Below are 23,173 nucleotides of genomic sequence, written 5' to 3'. Positions count from 1 at the left end.
GTGAATGGGAAGACACCCAGTGTTGAGTCAGAATTGGAATTAGAATTTGTCATTGAGGATTTGTATTCCTACAGAGCAAAAGATCTTAGGAAATTCTGCCAACAGTTTGAGTGCCCCATGAAAAGCGGTGCCAGGAAAGAGGAGCTGCAGAGAATCTTGAAGGCCCATTAGGAGGCACAAGAGGGAAATGATGCAAGTACAGGGAATGGTTTCGAAATCACAGATCTGCCTGTGAGCAGAACAGGCTCAAGTCCTGGTAGCACCCATTCCAGTAGGGGCTTCACCCAAGAAGAGTTACAAGAGAATCAAAGATTGAGAGAACATGACTTGGAAGTCCTGAAGTTGAAAATGAAGCAATTGGAAATGGAGAAAGAAAGAGAAGCGGAGGAAAATAAAAATGCCCGTGCCCTGGAGGAAAAGAAATTGCTTTTTGCTCATGAGTTGAGCATGAGAGAACTGGATCTTAAAGCCAAGGAGGTGGATGCCAGTTCAAATGGTGGCAGTGCACGGACAGGGCAGGGGGGTAAAGTATTTATTCCCAATGATCTGGTACAGAATTACAAAAGGAGTGAGGATATTTATGCCTGGTTTACTTCTTATGAAATTGCATTGAGAATGAATGGTGTACCTGAACAGCATTGGGGGGCGGGCCTGTGGAAACATTTTGAGGCTTCTGGGAGGAGCGCTCTAGAGCCCTTAGAGTTAGCAGATGCCATGACCTACCGCAATATGAAGGAGGCTCTATGTCTCAGCTATAGACTTACTCCAGAGCAGTGCAGACTGCAGTTTCAAAACTCTAAGAAGAAAGAGTCTGAGACTTGGTTTGAGTGTGTGAATTTGTACACTCGTGCACTGGAAGGTTGGATGAAGGGCAGCAAAGTAACCGATTATAAGGTGTTGTTGCATTTAATTAGTTGGGAGCATTTGAGTAGTCTTTGTGTTCCAGAGCTGCGCCAGCATCTTTTAGACAGCAAGCTGACAGACCCCATTGAGCTTACTAAGGAGGCAGATGGCTGGACCAGTACCAGGGTCCTCAGAGGAATTGTGGTTACCACAGCCAAAGGTGGGCACGATCCCCAGCAGAAGAGTGGGGGGGACAAGGGTAACCAAAAGGAGTTCTCTCAAGGGCCCCTAAATAAGGCCCAGGGAAAGGAGTCCCAACCCAAGATGTAGACAGCAATGGCCCCCTAGGGGCAGAATGGAAAACAGACGTCCCCCTACCTGCTTTCACTGCAATGAGGTGGGACATGTTATCAACAGGTGCCCCAAGAAACCCCCAGCACCCGCTAGTGCTCCAGCCCCAGGGTTAGCAAGTGTAGCTTTGGGAGGGGATTTGATTACTAGTGGGGAAGGGGAGCTAGCAATGATGACCCTTGTCTCTTTAGGAGACCAAGAGATGGTCCAGGAAACCTTACTGCCCCATAACACTAAGAAATACGGGCAGAATGTGACCGTCAATGGGAGGGAGATAGAGGCTCTGAGAGACACAGGAGCCAGCTTGACATCCGTGAGGTGTCAGTGGGTGTCTGAAGAGCAGTGTATCCCCAATGTACTCCGCCCAGTAGTTGCAGCTGATAGCTCAGTGCGCCTCTGCAAAATGGCACGTGTTCCCTTTGAATGGAGGGGAGTCTCTGGTCTTTTGGAAGTTGTTGTCAGTGATGCCTTGCCTGTAGACTGTCTGCTGGGTAATGACCTGGAGAGTTCTCCATGGAAGGATGTAGAACACAGAACTAATTTGAAGATGTTGGGGTTGCCTGCGTGGATCTGTGGGACCACGCATGCTATGGCAGCCAGTAGGGGTGATTCAGCAGAACTGGAGCCTGAAACAGTTGCCCAGAGACCTGTCAGGAGAGGAAAGAACAGAAGGCGCGGGAAACCAACCCCACTGTTCCCATGGTTCAGGAAGGAGCAGAACCTGAGGGGGATGCCCTGGAACATACAGGGGAACAGCTGGCCGAACTGGGCAACCTACCTGAGCAGACCCATTGGCAGCAAGAAGATGGGCCCTCCAGGGAGGAATTCTGCAAGGAGCAGAAAGAGTGCCCTTCTCTCGTTGGTATGTGGAAACAGGCTGCAGACCAGGCAGCCGGTGGAGCGTCCAGAAATCACTTTGTCTACTGGGAAGATGAGTTGTTGTATAGTTGGCCTACGTTTGCTGAGCCAGGTGTAGCCCGTGTGCAGGAGGTACCCGTGCGCTTCAGGAACTTGCTAATGGGTCTGGCTCATGACGTGCCTCTCGCAGGACATTTGGGGCAAGACAAGACCTACCACAGGCTTGTCGCCCACTTCTACTGGTCCCAGATGAAGAAGCACGTTGGTACCTTTTGTAGAGCTTGCCAAACATGTCAGGCCAGTGGCAAGACTGGAGTAAAGTGCAAGGCACCGCTCCAACCCTTTCCTGTAGTGAGCACCCCTTTCGAGTGGGAGAGCATCAACATTGTGGGGCCCCTGGACCCTAAGTCAGCCTTAGGCAACAGGTTCCTCCTGGTCTTGGTGGACCATGCCACCCGGCACCCAGAGGCAGTCCCTCTCAGGACAATCACAGCACCCGTGGTGGGCCGTGCATTGATGGGGATCTTTTCCCGTGTAGAATTCCCCAGAGAGGTGGTCTCCGACCGAGGTAACAACTTCATCTCTAGGTACATGAAGTCTCTGTGGGAGGAGTGTGGGGTAACTTATAAGTTCATCACTCTTTACCACTCTTAGGAAAATTGGTTGGTTGAAAGGTTCAACCACACCCTGAAATGTATGATTATGGGCCTAGCGGAGCTCATGAGAAGGATGCCTGTCGTTTGCCTGCAGGGAAGTGCCTCAGAAGTCCTTAGGGTTCAGTCCCTTTGAACTCCTGTGTGGCCGAACTGTTAGAGGACCTCTCACACTGGTGAAGGAGGGGTGGGAGAAATCCAGTGGGGAAACGCCCGAGGATGTGTTCAGCTATGTGCTGGCCATCCGCAACCAGACACAACGCTTCAGGACGCTCGCTCAAGAGAACCTGGAAGCTAGCCTGGAAGAAATGAAAAGATGGTACGACCAGAATACCACTCTGGTCGAATTTCAACCTGGGCAGAAGGTGTGGGTGAAGGCACCAGTGGAGCCTTGTGCGCTCCAAGACAAGTGAACTGGGCCATATGAGGTGGTGGAGCACAAGAGCGTGGTTAACTTGGAGACTCCCGGGCAGCCCATGAGAGTCTTGCATGTGAACCACCTCAAACCACACTTTGAGAGGTCTGAAGTGATAATGCTCATGACTACAAATGCTGGAGGGGAAGAGGATAGTGATCCTCTCCCTGACCTCCTGGCAACTAAGGAGCAAGACGGGTCAGTGGATGGAGTGGTCCTCTCGCCCACCCTGACCCCAGAACAGCAGAGGGACTGTTGCCAGGTGTTGGGTCAGTTTGCCTCTCTGTTCTTCCTGACCCCAGGTGTCACCAATTGGTGCGTCCATGATGTGGGCACTGGAGATAGTCTGCCTGTGAAACAGAAATTGTACAGGGTAGCTGACAAGGTCAGGGCCAGCATCAAGTAGGAGGTTTCCAAGATGTTGGTGCTAAGGGTAATTGAGCCTTCTAGCAGCCCCTGGGCTAGCCCAGTGGTCTTAGTCCCAAAAGCTGCTGCGCCCGGTGCCACTCCAGAACTCCGGTTTTGTGTTGACTACCGTGGGCTCAATGCGGTCACAAAGACTGACGCACACCCCATCCCCAGAGCTGTTGAGCTTGTGGATCGGTTGGGAGCTGCCAGGTACCTCAGTACGTTTGATTTAACTTCTGGGTACTGGCAGATTGACTTAACTGATGGGGCCAAAGAAATTTCAGCATTCTCAACGCCAGAGGGCCACTTCCAGGTTTGAGTCATGCCCTTTGGCTTGAAGAATCCCCCGCCACCTTCCAGAGACTGGTTAACCAGGTACTGACTGGGCTGGAGGAATTCAGCGCTGCATACCCGGATGACATTGCTGTGTTCAGCTCCACGTGGGAGGAACATTTGCAACACCTCTGCAAAGTGTTGAAGGCTCTGCAGAGGGCAGGCCTCACTATCAAGGCCGATTCAGAAAAGAGGGTGGTGATGAACAGAGTGTCTGAATTAAGCAGACCACTCTTACCCAGTCCAAAGATCAGGGCTTGATCCATCACCGTTTTTTAGCTCACTGCACCATCCCAGCTCAGAACTTGGCTATATGCAAATTAGTCTGACCCTGGCCCAGTGCATCATGGGAACAGGGCAGACCAAACTACCAAGCCAATTCTTATACTGGGAAGGAAACAAGCTACCGGGGACCGGTTTCTGGCATTTCAGCCGTCTTCGGCCCGGCTTGCTTGAATCCTGATGGTGCAATGAGCAAGGGACTCACATCTGAGTATACCCTTCCACGCTTATGGTGGACAAAAATGATTCAGAAAAGGGGGTGGTGATGAACAGAGTGTCTGAATTTAGCAGACCACTCTTACCCAGTCCAAGGATCAGGGCTTGAACCATCACCGTTATTTATCTCACTGCACCATCCCAGCTCAGAACCCCCTTTTCTGAATCGTTTTTGGCCACTATAGGTGTGGCAGGGTATACTCAGACATGAGTCCCTTTCTCACTGCACCATCAGGATTCAAGCAAGCCGGGCCGAAGAAGGCTGAAATGCCAGAAACCGGTCCCCGGTAGCTTGTCTCCTTTCTGGTGAAGAATTGGCTTGGTAGTTTAGTCTGCCCTGTTCCCATGATGCACTGGGCCAGGGACAGACTGATTTGCATATAGCCAGGTTCTGAGCTGGGATGGTGCAGTGAGATAAATAACGGTGGTGGATCAAGCCCTGATCTTTGGACTGGGTAAGAGTGGTCTGCTTAATTCAGACACTCTGTTCATCACCACCCCCTTTTCTGAATCGTTTTTGGCCACTATAGGTGTGGCAGGGTATACTCAGACATGAGTCCCTTTCTCACTGCACCATCAGGATTCAAGCAAGCCGGGCCGAAGAAGGCTGAAATGCCAGAAACCGGTCCCCGGTAGCTTGTCTCCTTTCTGGTGAAGAATTGGCTTGGTAGTTTAGTCTGCCCTGTTCCCATGATGCACTGGGCCAGGGACAGACTGATTTGCATATAGCCAGGTTCTGAGCTGGGATGGTGCAGTGAGATAAATAACAGTGATGGATCAAGCCCTGATCTTTGGACTGGGTAAGAGTGGTCTGCTTAATTCAGACACTCTGTTCATCACCACCGCCTTTTCTGAATCATTTTTGGCCACTATAGGTGTGGCAGGGTATACTCAGACATGAGTCCCTTTCTCACTGCACCATCAGGATTCAAGCAAGCCGGGCCGAAGAAGGCTGAAATGCCAGAAACCGGTCCCCGGTAGCTTGTCTCCTTTCTGGTGAAGAATTGGCTTGGTAGTTTAGTCTGCCCTGTTCCCATGATGCACTGGGCCAGGGACAGACTGATTTGCATATAGCCAGGTTCTGAGCTGGGATGGTGCAGTGAGATAAATAACGGTGATGGATCAGGCCCTGATCTTTGGACTGGGTAAGAGTGGTCTGCTTAATTCAGACACTCTGTTCATCACCACCCCCTTTTCTGAATCGTTTTTGGCCACTATAGGTGTGGCAGGGTATACTCAGACATGAGTCCCTTTCTCACTGCACCATCAGGATTCAAGCAAGCTGGGCCAAAGAAGGCTGAAATGCCAGAAACCGGTCCCCGGTAGCTTGTCTCCTTTCTGGTGAAGAATTGGCTTGGTAGTTTAGTCTGCCCTGTTCCCATGATGCACTGGGCCAGGGACAGACTGATTTGCATATAGCCAGGCTCTGAGCTGGGATGGTGCAGTGAGATAAATAACGGTGATGGATCAAGCCCTGATCTTTGGACTGGGTAAGAGTGGTCTGCTTAATTCAGACACTCTGTTCATCACCACCCCCTTTTCTGAATCGTTTTTGGCCACTATAGGTGTGGCAGGGTATACTCAGACATGAGTCCCTTTCTCACTGCACCATCAGGATTCAAGCAAGCCGGGCCGAAGAAGGCTGAAATGCCAGAAACCGGTCCCCGGTAGCTTGTCTCCTTTCTGGTGAAGAATTGGCTTGGTAGTTTAGTCTGCCCTGTTCCCATGATGCACTGGGCCAGGGACAGACTGATTTGCATATAGCCAGGTTCTGAGCTGGGATGGTGCAGTGAGATAAATAACGGTGATGGATCAAGCCCTGATCTTTGGACTGGGTAAGAGTGGTCTGCTTAATTCAGACACTCTGTTCATCACCACCCCCTTTTCTGAATCACTATCAAGGCCAGCAAGTACCAGATAGGGCAGGGATCTGTGGTGTACTTGAGACACCATGTAGGGAGCGGTCAGGTGGTGCCCCTACAGGCAAAGATTGATACCATTATGGCTTGGGAGCCCCCCAAGACCCAGACAGAGGTGAGAGCCTTCTTAGGACTCACTGGGTATTACAGACGGTTTGTCAAGGGAAATGGCACCATCGTTGCCCCCTTGACAGAGCTGACCTTCAAGAGGCAGCCCAGGAAATTAAATTGGACCGAAGCCTGCCAAACTGCTTTTGATCCCCTGAAGACTGCTATGTGCACAGCACCGGTGCTCAAGGCAACTGACTTCTCCAGTGACTTCATAGTGCAGACAGAGGCTTCAGAGCATGGTGAGGGAGCAGTACTCTCACAGATCAACGGCAATGGCTAGGACCAGCCTGTAGCTTTCATTGGTAGGAGGCTACTACCCAGGGAAAAGAGGTGTAGTGCAATTGAAAGGGAAGCGTTTGCTGTGGTCTGGGCTCTGAAGAAGTTGAAGCCCTACCTGTTTGGGACACAAGTTTCAAGTTTATTTGTTTATGGTAACGGAACTCAATTGAGGTCCACATAATAATTCAGTAAAAAACAACAAGATGTTTTAAAAAATTACATGATATTAAACTATCAATATAACGGTAAAAAACTTTTAAAGAAATGAAACAATTTAAAGCAAAACATTTCATTCGGAGGATTAAGCATTGCTTCAATAAAATCAGAGGCAGTAAGGATACCCATTTGAAGACACATAGGTCTTAACCATTTACATCTAAATCCCATAAGTACCGGACAGATAAAAATGACATGATACATATCCTGGGAATTGGAATTACAAAAATTACAAATGTCGGAACAACCGTACCATTTGGACAAGAGACAGTTCAAAGGGAGTAAATTATGCCTTAACAAAAGGGTAAATCGCCTAACTCCATGAGGGAGATTGGGACACACTTCCGTGTTCATACAGACCACAGGCCCCTCAGATGGTTAATGCAGATGAGGGGTGAGAACTCAAAACTGTTGAGGTGGTCCATCTCCCTACAGGGAATGGACTTTACGGTGGAGCACCGCCCTGGTACAGAACACGCCAATGTTGATGGTCTGTCCAGGTTTTTCCGCCTTTGTGAAGAGAACTCCTAAGAGGGTGGGCAGTTCTCCCCACTTTCAGCTGGAGGGGCCACGTGTTAGACCTGGCATCCTTGGCATGGTTTTCCCCTATCTTTTTGTATCTACCTCCTGTATTTTTGATGCTGTGCTGGATTTCGTTTTTGCTGGTTTAGATGCTTTGGACATTTTGCCACTGCTGATCAGTGTCAGAGTGTAAGTGCTCCCTGTTTAAATTGTTATTGTGATTGGATATACATGATTGGCATATTTGTATCACCAAGACGTCCCTAGTAAAGTGCACTGGGTGTGCCAGGGCTGGAGATGACCAATGCTACTAGTGGGCCTGCAGCACTGATTGTGCAACCCGCATGAGTAGCCCTAAAATGGTGTCTCAGGCCTGCCACTGCAGTGCCTGTGTGCAGTCTGTGAGGTGCCATATCCTCCTGTTCAGTGTCCCCACTGACCAGGCCTAACCCTTCCCTTACTGTGCACATTGGTCACCCCTATGGAAGGCCCAGGGCACCCCCCTGGGCAGGGTGCAGTGTATGTGAAAGGTGGAGCATGTGCTAGTGCAGGTGACATGCTCTGGTAGTAAATGGCAGCCATTTTCGCTTTTCACTATTGTAAGGCTACCTTGCCCATAGGCTATCATGGGGAATGCTGGCTACAGTGGCTACCAGCATATCTTCCCATAGGATCAAGGTAGGCCATAAAAGTCTGGTATCCTGAACTCAGAATTTAATAACACATCTTTTAGGAAGGTAGTTTTTAACTCATGTATTTGAGAACAGCACATTTAGAAAGTTGCTGTTCTCTTGTCTGACCTTTCTGTGTGCCTTGTCCTGTTTGTGAATTGACTGTCTGGTTTGAGAATGAAAGAGGCTGGGGAGCCCCCAGGAGGCTGGCTGAGTCAGCCCTAGGCTGAATGACTACATCTGCATCTTGAGTGGTGGGAGGGGGTAGCACCAGGGCCTGAATAGGGCTGTGCCTGCCTTCCACAATGCTGGCTCCACCTCCTGCTGGGTGACTGACGACCCTGCCCCTCACTCTGAAAGGAAAGGAGAAGCCAGGAAAACAAAGTGTTCAAGGAACACCCAGAACTGGTTTAGACAGGGCTCAGAGCCCTCCTTCACAAAGGGGACAAAGGCTTTTAGGTGTACAAGTACAGGAACCCAGACTACAGAAAATTAGATCATCCTGGAATAAAGAAGGAACCTCTGCCAAGGAGAAAGCTGAAAATGAAGAAGGAAGACTGTCCTGCTGATGCTCTGCTGGACTGACCTGCTGTTGCTTTGCTGCCAAGGAGGAGGGAAGGACTTTGCTTTGTGCTGTGTTCCCTTGCTTGAAGGAATCTCCAAGGGCCTGTTGTGAGCTGGTTCCCTGTTATGAAGTCCCAGGAACAAAAGGACTTCACCCCCAGCTTCCCTGAACTCTATTGAGAGAGTTCTGTCCTTCCTGGAGTGTGTGGCCCATGTGTGGTGCCTCTGGAAGTTGTACCTGTGTTGGGAAACTGGAAACCAAGCTTTTAAAGAACTTTCTGCAAGTTTTGTCGCAAACCCGGCTGAGCGAGAAAATTCCCGCCACTACGAAGACTGAGATCATCGCAGCTCCTGTCGCCGCTGCCTGAAGACGTTGCACCCTTCGTTAGCGGGAAGATTTGCAGTGCTGCAAACATCGTCGCAGAGCCTGTCATTGCTGGGTGGGATCACTGCATCACGTCGCTGTGAGAATCGTCGCAGAGCCCTGAGAATCATCGCATCGTGCCTTTGCAAGCATTTTCCTATGGAACCTTCTCACCGGAATCCATACAAGTCATCGCCTTCCTCCCCATACAGATCGGATTCGTCGCTACGCACCGCGACATCATGCCGAACTGTCGTTAACGCCTCCCCAGGGTCTCAGGAGTAACGCATTTCTTGTTTTCCACTGCAACAGCTTCTGTTTTGCAGAGGGTTTAATTTACTATTCCAAATGCAGCAGGTGCAAAAGTAGGGAAAAGGGTTTGATAGCGGGAGGGTTTAATTTACTATTCAAAATCCAGCAGGTGCAACAGCAAGGAAAGGTTTTGATATCAGGAAGGTTTCATTTACTATTCCAAATCCAGCAGGTGCAACATTTGGGAAAGTGTTGGATAGCGGGAGGGAGTCATTTACTATTCCAAATCCAGCAGGTGCAAAAAATAGGGAAAAGGGGTGGATAGCGGAAGGGCTTAATTTACTATTCAAAATCCAGCAGGTGCAACAGTAGGGAAAGGGTTGGATAGCGGGAGGGTTTAATTTACTATTCCAACTCCAGCAGGTGCAACATTAGGGAAAGTGTTGGATAGCGGGAGGATTTTAAATTACTATTTCAACTCCATCAGGTGAAATATTTGGGAACGTGTTGGATAGCGGGATAGTAAAATTTACTATTCCAACTCCAGCAGGTGCAACAGTAGTGAAAATGTTGGCAAGGGTGAGAGTTGAAATTTAAAATGCAACACTTGCAGGTGCGAAATTAGGGAAAGGGTTGGATAGTGGGAGGGTTTAAATTACTATTCCAACTCCAGCAGGTACAACACTTGTGAAGGTGATGTATAGCCGGAGGGTTTAATTTACTATTCTAACTCCTGCAGGTGCAAAATTAGGGAAAGTGTTGGATAGCAGAGGGTTTAAGTTACTATTCCAACTCCAGGAGGTGCAACAGTAGAAAAGTATTTGATATTGGGAGGGATTAAATTACTATTCCAAGTCCAGCAGGTGCAAAATTAGGGTAAGGTTTGGATACCGGGAGGGTTTACTTTACTAATCCAACTCCAGCAGGTGCAAAAGTATGGAAAGGTTTGGATAGTGGAAGGGTTTAATTTACTATTCCACCTCCAGGAGGTTCAACAGTAGATTACGATTTGAATAGCGGGAGGGTTTACTTTAGTATTTCAATACCATCATGTGCAACAGTAGGGAAAGTGTTGAATATGGTGAAAGTTTACTTTAATATTGCAAGTCCTGGGGGTGCAAAAGTAGGGAAAGTGTTGGATAGTTTGAGGGTTTAATTTACTATTCAAACTCCCGCAGATGCAAAAGTAGGGAAAGTGTTGGATTGCAAGAGGGTTTTATTCTGAAACAATATGATAACGGGAGATAGCAAATACTGTAAATCTCAATACACTTGTGAGCTACAATCTGAATACTCAAAATGGTCTTTTTTCTTATTTTTATTCTTTTTCAGATTATGGAAGAAAGAAACACTGCAAAATACATCAAGTCATGAAGAGTCAAGTCGTCAAGTCAATTAATTTATATAGCGCACTACATACCCAGAGGGTCTCAAGGCGCTTAGGAAGGGGAGGAGGATTACTTGTCAAATATCCACGTTTTAAGTTGCTTTCTGAATGCTAGGTGGTTCTGGGTAAGGCGAAGGTAAGTGGGGAGTGAGTTCCAAGTTTTAGCAGCCAGGTATGAGAAGGATCTGCCTCCCATGGTGGTCTTGTTGATGCGAGGTACAGTGGCGAGGGCTTGGCTGGAAGAACGTAGTTGGCGGGAGGGGGTGTAGAAGGACAGTCGTGAGTTGAGGCATTCTGGTCCGATGTCGTAGAGTGATTTGTGTGCGTGGGTTAGCAGTCGGAAAGTGATTCTCTTATTGACGGGTAGCCAGTGGAGGTCTTTCAGGTGACCGGAGATGTGTTCGTTGGGCGGGATGTCTAATATGATCCTGGCTGAGGCGTTTTGGATTCGTTGGAGTTTCTTCTGGAGTTTAGCGGTAGTACCTGCGTAGAGGGTGTTTCCGTAGTCTAGTCGGCTCGTGACCAGAGCATGGGTGACTGTTTTCCTGGTTTCGGTGGGGATCCAGCGAAATGTTTTTTTGAGCATGCGAAGAATGTTGAAGCAGGATGAGGATACGGCGCTGACTTGTCTGTTCATTGAGAGTGAAGAATCCAGGATGACGCCTAGGTTCCGTGCGTGGTCTGTCGGGATGGGTGCTTTTCCAAGGGCTTCCGGCCACCAAGAGTCGTCCCATGCAGAGGGGGATGTACCTAAGATGAGGACTTCTGTTTTATCTGAGTTCAGTTTCAGACGGCTGTGTTTCATCCATTCGGCAACTTCTTTCATTCCTTCGTGTAGGTTAGTTTTGGCGGTGCTGGGGTCATTGGTGAGAGAAAGGATTAGTTGAGTGTCATCCGCGTAAGAGATGATGTTGAGGTTGTGTTGGCTGGCGATGGCCGCGAGGGGGCTCATGTTTACGTTGAAGAGGGTGGGGCTGAGTGAGGATCCTTGTGGTACGCCACAGATGACTTCAGAGGCCTCGGACTTAAATGGTGGAAGGCGGACTCTCTGGGTTCTTCCGGTGAGGAACGAGGTGATCCATTCAAGTGCTTTTCCTTGTATTCCGATGTTTCTGAGGCGTTGTAAAAGGGTGCTGTGGCAGACTGTGTCGAAGACTGCGGAGAGGTCGAGGAGGATGAGGGCGACTGTGTCTCCATTGTCCAGTGGAGTTCGAATGTCGTCTGTTGCTGCGATGAGGGCGGTCTCAGTGCTGTGTTTTGCTCGGAAGCCAGATTGTGAGGAGTCGAGGGATTTGTTGGCTTCGAGAAAAGCGGCGAGCTGGTTGTTGACAGCTTTCTCGATTACTTTGGCGGGGAATGGAAGGAGCGAAATGGGGCGGTAATTTTTGAGTTCGGTGGGGTCCGCTGTGGGTTTTTTCAAAAGGGCGGTGAGTTCAGCCTGTTTCCAGTTTTCCGGGAAGGTGGCGGAGTTGAAGGAGCAGTTGATGACGTCTCGGAGGTGCGGTGCTATGACGGAGTCTGCTTTGTTGAAGATGTGGTGAGGACATGGGTCTGTGGGGGATCCTGAGTGGATGGAGTTCATCAGGCGGATGGTGTCCTCAGTGGAGATTGGGTTCCAGTCGTTAAGGGTGTTCACGGGGGGAGAGTGTTCAGCATATGGTTGGGTGGGTTGGTCTCCGGGTTGGATGTCGAAGCTGTTGTGGATGTCTGCAATCTTGTTGTGGAAGAATGAGGCTAGGGAGTCGCAGAGGGCTTGAGAGGGTGTGATGTCGTTAGAGTTGGCTGAGGGATTGGAAAATTCCTTGACGATGTTGAAAAGTTCCTTGCTGTTGTGGGCGTTGTTGTCAAGTCGATCCTTGAATGCTGTTTTCTTGGCCTTTCGGATTAGTTGGTGGTGAGTGCGGGTGGCGTTTTTGAAGGCGTCCTTGGTGCTAGTGGTTAGGTCTTTTTTCCAGGCCTTTTCGAGGGAGCGGCAGAGTTTCTTGGACTTCTTAAGATCATCGTTGAACCATGAGGCCTTCTTGTTGCCAGGTTTGCTTTGACGCTTTTTCAGTGGTGCTAAGGTGTCGGCGGTGTTGGATAGCCATAGGGTGAGGTTGGCGGCGGCTTGGTTTGGGTTAGAAGAGTGGGCTGGGGTGTTTAGAAGGAGCGATGAGGAGATCTGGTCGGTGGTGATTTTGTTCCAGTTTCTTTGCAGAGTTGGTTGGAGGTGGTTGGTGGGTTTTGGCTTGTTGTAGGTGAAGTGAACGCAGCTGTGGTCAGTCCAGAGGAGAGCTGTAGTGTGGCTGAAGGAGACATGATTGCTGGAGGTGAAGATGGGGTCGAGTGTGTGACCAACGATGTGGGTGGGGGAAGTGACCAGTTGTTTAAGTCCGAGGTTGGCGAGAGGCAACAGATTACTCCAACACCATGGATATGTTAACTGTAAGGAGAGACTTACTGAGCCCGGGTGTCATTGAAGGTGTGTTCCATTTCAATAATCCCTTTGCAGAGGCAGAGCAATTACTCTAGGTGATAAGGTATAACGAACCATGGAGTATAACTACTCTTCCTCTGCTACGGAGATTGAAGTTAGACAAAATGTAAACAAAATGAAAGAAATGGCAAGCACCTCCAATGATACCTGCGGCAATGCCTTCAATTCCCAATTTACGAGGAATAATTCAGAGAAAAAAACAGGAAAGTAACCCCAATTTGTTACACCCCAATCTTTTTCTGACGTCTCTATTCCTCCTGAACTTTCTATAACAGTCACTAATGAACCTTTTCTTTTACATGATAACAAAAACCCTCTTAAAAGGATACTTATCTTTAGCCCTCCATGTAATCTTACTAAATTAGAGAATAGTGATATTTGAATGATGGATGGGACTTTTAAAGCAATGTCCCATCCATTCACTCAAATATACACTATACATGCATAACTTAATAATACTGTAGTACCATAGTCTACAGTTTACTGCCTCATATTCATACTTCAACGTACACTGGATTTTTGACAGTGGTTAAATCCAAAACTATGAACATAAGTCCTAGAAAAGTGCTTATTGATTTTGAATTGCCGATGATTAATACAATATCAAAATTGTACATGAATACCCAAATTAAAGGATTTTTTTTCCACTTTTCACAGGCGTTTTGGCGTAAAATCCAAACATCCTTACTTGAAGAATTATTTTCTGACAGTAAACTGTAATTTGAACTTAAGAAACTAATAGCCCTTTGTTTTGTTCCTCCTGACTGTGTAGCTGAGTACTACACATCTATTACTGATTTGGACTACTATACTCAAAATGAGGAAAAATTGGCACCAATTTTTAATTATTATTTCGAAGACACACGGATTGGCCATTGAAGCAGGTCTGGTCGCAGGAGGAAGCCACATTTCCATGTGGAGTGGTGGAACTGGTACACGACCTGCTTAGAGGAAGGAGCTAAAGCAAATAATGCCATTGAGGGTTGGCATAACTCCTTTAACAAATCAATTGGAAGACCACATCATTATCATTTTTGGGGAAATTTTGAGGAAGGAGGAAAGTTTCCAAGAGATGAGAATTTCACTAACATTTACAGGTAGCCTGAATCCACGAGTTTCAAAAAGAACAAAGGACATGTCTGTGAGACTATTGGGTATTCTTTAACAGTTTTCATTGATGAGGGCTACAGACTACCTTGATAATCTTGCTCAGAACTTCCATTATTAATATGTACTATATTAATTAATATCTTAATTCCCTGTTTTTTTTTTTACAAAACTATATTTTTTGATTGGCAATTTTCAACATTTTTTTTTTAATTATTTAAGAGGTTGGGTTACCTTACCTTTTGGAGTCTTCTTTTTTGTTTTTTCTTCATATATTTAAATCATCAAACTTGATAATCCACTTTTGGACCCATTCCATTTTCTGTTAATCCTTTTTTTGCTTCCTGTTCTAATTTTTAGACTAAAAGGTCACATCTTTACAGAGTTTTAAAATTGCAAAACCCAAAATAATTGGCTGCAATCCTTTAATCTGGAAAGTTTCCTAAAAACACGCAACCCAAAAAAAAAAAAGTTTTTTTTTATTTTTTAAAGCAACAAATAATCCAGCATTGCAATCCAGTCTTTAAGCAAATGTCAAAGATATTCTTTCATAAAATCCTGCATTGCATTCCAATCTTGTAGCGAATGTCAAAGAAAAAACATTTATTATTATTCAAAGATTTGATTATTAATTCATCTAAAAAATTATTAAAAGAATGAATGTTTTCTTGTCCATCCTAAACCATTTTAAATAAATAATTTTTTTAATGTGTCCTTGATTTTTTCAAATCGATCCATCTAATTCACCTTTAACTTGATATTTCATAGAGAAATGCTTATCAAAGATTATTTGAATGACATACTGTTTTTGAAAATACATTTCACATACCATTTTTAATTAATAAATACATCCGACCGATTTCTTGCTACATGTGTTGGAATTTTTGGGGATAAACATTTTCTGATTTTTTTTATTTTGGTTCTCTCCTTACAGTAAAATTTACTTCCAATGAGTCTTCCAATTTTGCCTTCAACTAGTTGCATATCCAGCTTGTGTACCAAATAAAAACCATTCAACTTTGTATTTATATACCCTTTGCAAAAGCTAAATGTAAATCATTATGACTTATATAAGCTATTTCTTTCATTGAAAATAACTAATAAACAATTCTTTATGAAAATCTTTCTTCTTTTACAACACAGGGGCCAATTCCGATTCGGGAAAAACCACTCCGAATAGCCGTACGTAGCATTTTTCCCATCCAAATCGTGCCCTGCAATGTCCATGTACATACGATGAAGTACGAGTCATACCAGGAGCAGGACTCCGTACGAATCATACAAAGACCGTACGACTCTAATCTCCGCACGATTCTCCCTCGGAACCCGCTGTAGGCGACATCCGTGCGGTTCGAAGCAGGTTTTCCCGACCCACCAAGTACGATTTGTGTCGGGTACGCACCGTACAACGCTTTTTTTATGGGAGCCCAAAACGTCCGGAGAAGCAGAGTTTGCCTCGAAACAGTTACGGAACCCCCCCAGGTATGGTGTGTACACCCCATGTCTGCAGAAGTACGGTGCGTTCCCCGGCGATCATGGGGTGTACGCACCGTACCCCATGATCACAGGGTGTACCCACCGTACCCCATGATCACAGGGTGTAGGGTGCGATCATGGGGAGTACGCACCGTATGGTGTGTATGTGATTGCGTGGTTGTCCATACGATTTGCCCTTACCTGACGTGGACCCTACGAATCGCGTCCTCATACACCAGTCCGGATCGTACTCGTCGGGTTGTACAGCATTGTGGCGGAGTGAGCGTAGCGGGCCGGAAAAGCAGGCGAGGAGGCCGTATGTAGTGGGCAATATTGGACTTTTATTGCGGATGAACAGTAAAGATAGTTCCAACAGTCAGAAAGGGCGGCTCCCGGCGATGGACTCTGGTTCGGTTCTTCTCTGCTTCTCGGCGTCCTCCGATAGTCCAGGGATGGCTCCGATGACGGGGAGTTTCCAAGGAGGACCGGAAGAGAGGAAAGAAAACAAGGGACCGTTAGTCCTATCAGAAGTCAATGAGGCACAAATGCTCACCGTCACCCGGGTAGTGCAGGAGGGTGCGGAAAGAGACAGTGCGGGAAGGAGGGTACCGGGAGTACGGAAGACAGGTCAGGAAATAGAGAGGGTGCCGAGGTGGGACGTGAGAGTAACGGACGGGTTCTTTCTGTGAGGTGCTATATACGTATTATACAGTGCAGGGGCGGTGAGTCTATGGAGAGAGAGGGGTTATTTACAGGGACTTTAACACGGACTCCTAATGAGTAGGGAAAAAGAAGGCAAAAGGCACTCATGCGGTCCGCCGTAACTCTCCAGTGAGTTACGGCCGCTCTCCAGCCACCTCCTTGGGACTCCACCACTCTTCTGTCCACACGTCTTCCTCGCATGTCTGCTCTCCTTCTCCGTCTCCAGCCAGAGGGTCCTGCCACGAAACTCCGACGACGGGTTGTACTTGCTCTCCGGTTTTATCCTGTGCTGGCGCTGCCTTTGGGGCGGGACTTCCGGGGTCAGCGGGATATGGTTCCTCCGGACCTGTTCCTCGGGTTGGTCCCTGTGGGAGAGAGAAGGGCGGGGTTTCGTTTGTGATGGCTGGTGTTCCGATTCCTGTCTCTGTTATGGCGTTTTAGCGGCAGGGATTCAGTCCCGGTGGTGCCGGAAAAGGTACGTGAGGGGGAGGGTGGCCTCCAGGTAGGGGTCTTTGGGACGTCATCTCACATCCCCTTCCCCTAGCTGTACTTCCTGTAGTGGAGGGAGAATGCGGGTACCGGGAAAGAAAATCGGCATTACCCTGATCTGAGCCCTTCCGATGTTTTGTTTGGAAATGGAAGGGCTGGAGGGACAGAAACCAGCGCAGGGCCCGGTCGTTCTGACCTTTGTTCCGGGCCATCCACTCCAGAGGGGCGTGGTCTGTGTAGAGGACAAAGTCTCTGCCTTCTAAGTAGTACCGCAGACTGTCCACTGCCCATTTCATGGCTAAGGCTTCCTTCTCGACCACTGCATATTGTTTTTCTCTGGGGAATAATTTGCGACTCACATAGAGTATGGGATGTTCGTTACCTAGGGCATCTTTTTGGGATAACACGGCCCCTAACCCATAGTCGGAAGCATCCGTTTGTAGGATGAAAGGTAGCGAATAATCAGGGGGTACCAATACAGGACCTGAGGTCAATGCGGTTTTTAAGTCTGTGAATGCATGCCATGCTTCGGGCGACGGATTTCGGAGCATCTCATCGGACCGGTTTGATTTTTTTAGCAGGTCCGTAAGGGCTACAGCTCTCTGGGAAAAATTGGGCACAAATCGCCTGTAATACCCGAGAAGCCCCAGAAAGGCGCGAAGGTCTTTCTTGGTCTGGGGAAAGGGAAGGGACCGGATGGCCGCGGTTTTGCTTTCTTGGGGTCTTATCAGACCGTCCCCCAGAAGAAACCCCAGGTATTTTACAGTTTTCGCCGCTAAGGTGGTTTTGGCTGGGTTGATGGCGAATCCATATGAGCCTAAGGAGGAGACGACACTGGAAAGATGTCTCAAGTGTTGGGGCCAGCTGTCACTAAAGATAACGATGTCGTCCAGATAGGCACCTGCGTACTGGGAATGGGGTCTCAGGACGTGGTTCATAGCACGTTGGAAAGTGGCTGGGGCGCCATGAAGACCAAAGGGCATGACTAAGAATTGGTATAACCCATCAGGTGTGGAAAAGGCAGTCTTCTTTCTGTCTTGTTCCCGGAGGGGTATCTGCCAGTACCCTTTGCAGAGATCGAGGGTCGAAATAAACTTTGCCTTTCCTATCCTCTCGATCATTTCGTCCACCCGGGGCAAGGGATAGGTGTCGAAGTTAGACACCTTGTTGACCTCTCGGAAGTCGATGCAGAAACAGACCGACCCGTCAGGTTTTGGCACCAGAACAATAGGAGAGTTCAACTCGCTGACTGAGGGCTCTATTATTCCCATCTGTTGCATGGCTTCTATCTCTTGACGGATAAACGTCCGTCGGGCCTCCGGTACTCTATAAGGTCTCAGGCGGACAACTTTCCCGGGTTCCGTTTCAATCGTATGTTCAGTGACATTGGTTCGACCGGGGGAGGAGGAGAAGACGTCTTTCAGGGACTCCAAGGTGTGTCGTAGTTCCTGGATTTGTACGGGGTTTAGTTCCGGGTCAAGACAGGGGTCGAAAGAGAAGAGGTGGCTTGTACTGTTTCCTGACATCACCGGACGAGGCCCTTCCCACTTTTTTAGCAAGTTGACGTGAAAGATTTGGGAGGTGCCCCGTGTGGGGTCCAATTCTACCTCGTATGTCACTGGTGTCACCTGCCAAAGGATGGTGTAGGGTCCTTGCCACTGTCCCAGAAGTTTTTGGTCTGATGAGGGCATCATGAGGAGAACTAAGTCATTAACCGAAAAGACCCGGCTGCGAGTGCCTTTGTCGTATTGCCTCTTTTGGTTGTCCTGGGCGGTCTCTAGGTTTTGTCTGACTATGTCTCGGATCATGGACAGGTGAGTCTTCAGGTTTTCCAGATATTCGGGAAGCGGACGAGTGCGGTCCGGTTCAGCTTCCCATGCCTCCTGTGCCATGTCTAGCAGGGTACGAGGGGGACGCCCGTACAGTAATTCATATGGGGAGTATCCGGTGCTGCTCTGCGTTTTACAGCGAATCGCGAATAAGGCCAAAGGAAGCATATCTTCCCATCTTCTCGCTTCTAGGCCTAGGAGTTTTTTCAGTGTCTGCTTCAATGTAGCGTTATAACGCTCTACCAGTCCGTCCGTTTGCGGGTGATATGCAGACGTTTGGATTTGTTTGATCCCCAGTTCCGAACATACACGTTTCATAAGAGCAGAAATAAAAGGTGTGCCCTGGTCGGTAAGTATCTCCCGGGGAAACCCAACCCGAGAAAACACGGAAATCAGGGCTTTTGCTATTGTCTGGGTAGTGGGTTGGCGGAGGGGTATGGCCTCCGGAAAGCGGGTGGCATAGTCGACTATGACCAACGCATAGCGACACCCGCTATGGGAAGGCAGGAGGGGTCCGATTATGTCCATCCCTATGCGGCTGAAGGGGACGTCTATGATAGGGAGGGGTTGTAAAGGGACCCAGGGTGGTCTGTGACGACTGTTCTTCTGGCATACTACACATTCGCGACAGTAGGTCTTGATCCTTTGATACACCCCTGGCCAATAGAATTTCTCCAAGACGGCTTGGCTGGTTTTTTCGTCCCCGAAATGACCCCCTAGAAGATGACTGTGAGCCAGGAAGAGAACTTTATCTTGGAAGGGACCGGGGATAAGCAACTGTGCATTTTGTTGGGCACCCCCTTTTCGGTATAGCAACCCATTTTTCTTATAGAAGTAAGGACCTACTTGTAAGGGGTCTTCGTGATCAAGGGCTCTTCCCCAGGCTTCCTGTAGGAGTGGATCTTCCTGCTGAGCGGCCCTGAACTCTCGGTCGGTCTGCCATGGGTGTTTTTCAATGATGGCGGGATAAGCGCTGATGTGCTCTTTCTTCTGTCTTCTTTTCTGACTTCTAGGTTTGTGGGGTTTAGGAGCGTGCACTTGATCGGGTTGTTCAGGATAAGGAGCGTCTTTCCACCACTGGGCCAGGGAGTCAGAGGTCTTTTGTAAGAGCGTTGGTAGTCCCGGATAATCGCTCCCTCGAATGGCTTGTTCTGGAAGAGCGGGTACAAGACCTACAGTGAGAGAGGTGCCGGGGTCTTTGGAATGTTGGACTCGTACTTGAGTCGTGGGGTATTGTTTGGTGTCCCCATGGACACATTGGATGGCTACTACTCCCATAGGGTTGCTGACCGGCTGTGCAAGGTCTTGTGGTCTTAGAACACTCTGACGGCAACCGGTGTCGGCAAGGGCCCTAAGTTGTTGTCCGTTGATGGATACAGGACAGTAGAACGGCGGGGGTGTATACCCAGGAGGGGTGCACAGATAGTTCCTGACAAAGCCGACCTCCATCGGCTCCTCCTTCTGCGGGCACATCCGGGTGATGTGTCCGAACCCTCCACAGGAATAGCACTGGGGTCCAGGTGTAGGGGGTTCAGAACACTACCGGGGAGGGAAAAAGGGGTGTTGGTTCAGGTCGACGGACCTGGGGAGGTCGGGTCGGGCGAGAGGTCACAGCAGGCAGGGGCCTGTGGGGTTGGTCGTCCTTACCCCGTTGGAGTTCCTGGGCACGGCTATAGGCAGAAGCTATCTCAATGGCGGTCTCCAGAGTGAGTCTGGAGTGCTGCCTTACCCAGTGCTGTGTGGCCGGGTGTAAGGAGTTAAGGAACTGTTCCAGATATATTTTCTCCAAAATATTGTCCTTGGTGGAGGTCTCGGGGCGCAGCCATCGGTTTGCGAGATCCCTGATCCGGAAGGAGAGAGCCCTTGGATTCTCTTGGGGCTTCTCCCTGGCCTGGCGTAGTTTCACCCTATAGGTATCGTCATCGATGCCAAGACGTTCTAATATACACCGTTTAATGTCCGCATATGGTGTGTTACCTTGTATGTTGGCCTGTTGGTAGGCGGCCTGGAGGTCACCGGTCAGGAGTGGACCCAGATATTGGCCCCAACGGTCCACAGGCCAATTAGCGGCTTGGGCTATCCTTTCGAAGTTTGTGAAAAAGTAGTCCGGGTTTTCCCCGGGGACATACTTTTGAAGGACAACGGAGGGAAGAGAGGTCACCGGCCTTTGTTGGCCCAGGGCATCCGTTAGCTTGACCATGGTTTGTTCATGGGTCGCCCCCTGACCCTTCAGGACATCGTGAAGCTGTCCTCTGTCATCTTCAGCGGTCTTCATGAACTGCTCCATCAGTTTCCCGAATTGTTCTTGGGATTCTGCCATCTTCCTCACTACGGCCTCCATGCCTCCAGCAGATCCCACTTCTGACACCAGATGTGGCGGAGTGAGCGTAGCGGGCCGGAAAAGCAGGCGAGGAGGCCGTATGTAGTGGGCAATATTGGACTTTTATTGCGGATGAACAGTAAAGATAGTTCCAACAGTCAGAAAGGGCGGCTCCCGGCGATGGACTCTGGTTCGGTTCTTCTCTGCTTCTCGGCGTCCTCCGATAGTCCAGAGATGGCTCCGATGACGGGGAGTTTCCAAGGAGGACTGGAAGAGAGGAAAGAAAACAAGGGACCGTTAGTCCTATCAGAAGTCAACGAGGCACAAATGCTCACCGTCACCCGGGTAGTGCAGGAGGGGGCGGAAAGAGACAGTGCGGGAAGGAGGGTACCGGGAGTACGGAAGACAGGTAGGGAAATAGAGAGGGTGCCGAGGTGGGACGTGAGAGTAACGGACGGGTTCTTTCTGTGAGGTGCTATATACGTATTATACAGTGCAGGGGCGGTGAGTCTATGGAGGGAGAGGGGTTATTTACAGGGACTTTAACACGGACTCCTAATGAGTAGGGAAAAAGAAGGCAAAATGCACTCACGCAGTCCGCCGTAACTCTCCAGTGAGTTACGGCCGCTCTCCAGCCACCTCCTTGGGACTCCACCACTCTTCTGTCCACACGTCTTCCTCGCATGTCTGCTCTCCTTCTCCGTCTCCAGCCAGAGGGTCCTGCCACGAAACTCCGACGACGGGTTGTACTTGCTCTCCGGTTTTATCCTGTGCTGGCGCTGCCTTTGGGGCGGGACTTCCGGGGTCAGCGGGATATGGTTCCTCCGGACCTGTTCCTCGGGTTGGTCCCTGTGGGAGAGAGAAGGGCGGGGTTTCGTTTGTGATGGCTGGTGTTCCGATTCCAGTCTCTGTTATGGCGTTTTGGCGGCAGGGATTCAGTCCCGGTGGTGCCGGACAAGGTACGTGAGGGGGAGGGTGGCCTCCAGGTAGGGGTCTTCGGGACGTCATCTCACAAGCATGTTTACTAATCGTATGGTTCACTGTGATGGTGCATGTCGTACGGTTTCACCATTGCAATTCGTACAGTTGGCGACGATTTGGACGGATTGACGAGATACAGATCATACTACGCGATTCGGAAGGACGTGTACAATTCGTACGGAGAGGGCTCCGGATACGATTCGGACGGATGCTTTTTTTCCCAAATCAGAATCAGCCCCTTAATATTTCATTTTTTATCATAAATATATTTTATTCACTTTATGCATAAATCTCGCCAAAAGACACAACTTTTTCTCCATTTATTAATCCATCAAAATAATCATTAATTCATGTAATATACTTTTTTTCCAGTACAGGATTCAACTAACTATAATGGATTCATTGTCAAACTATAAAAGTTTCTACCTTATAATCTTTCCTCCATCCCATTTTCTCTGTTTCTCACTATAATTGCATTGCTTGCCATTCTGTTTCTTTTCAGGAGAAGCAGGCAGATTTAAATCTTTTCTACATCTTCTTCAAATCAAGCAAAATGAAAACAGGATCTTGTAAACTCACATTTTCCACATTAAATGGCACATACTGCGGATTATTATTTATATATTTTTCATTTGTTATCAAAATGTTGCATTTTTATTTTCTTATAAATCATTTTCCTTGTGTCAATCAACCCACAAATACGCATCCTAATTATTAAATGACAAGACAATAGGACCTAAAAACAAATCAAATGAAATACTTGGTCAACAATTCTTGTTATTTGATAATTTTTCCATTTTTATTTTCAAAATAAAATGAATGCATTCATTGCCTAACCATGTCAAGCTATCAGTGTTCATCATCAAAAGAATCTCATTTAACAAACGGTTTCTCGAAAACTCTCAAAAGAATCCCAAAAAGCAAACAATATTTCTTTCTCTGATGATATGAATCAATATTTAACTTTTTTTCTTTATTTATGGCGAGAATTCCTATTTTAAATAAACCATAATTTAATGCCATTGTCACAAAATAACACGATAAGCAACCAAGTTGTATAGAGTCAAAATTATATCTTTTTTTCTACCTATATTGCTCTCGAAACCAATATAAACGTTTACCGATGGATCTTCATATTGTTTCTTCTTA

The sequence above is a fragment of the Lissotriton vulgaris genome, chromosome 4_1 (assembly GCF_964263255.1).
Source record: "Lissotriton vulgaris chromosome 4_1, aLisVul1.2, whole genome shotgun sequence".
In the NCBI taxonomy this organism is placed as follows: domain Eukaryota; kingdom Metazoa; phylum Chordata; class Amphibia; order Caudata; family Salamandridae; genus Lissotriton; species Lissotriton vulgaris.
The sequence above is the reverse complement of the archived record's forward strand: the minus strand, read 5'-3'. Positions refer to the sequence as shown.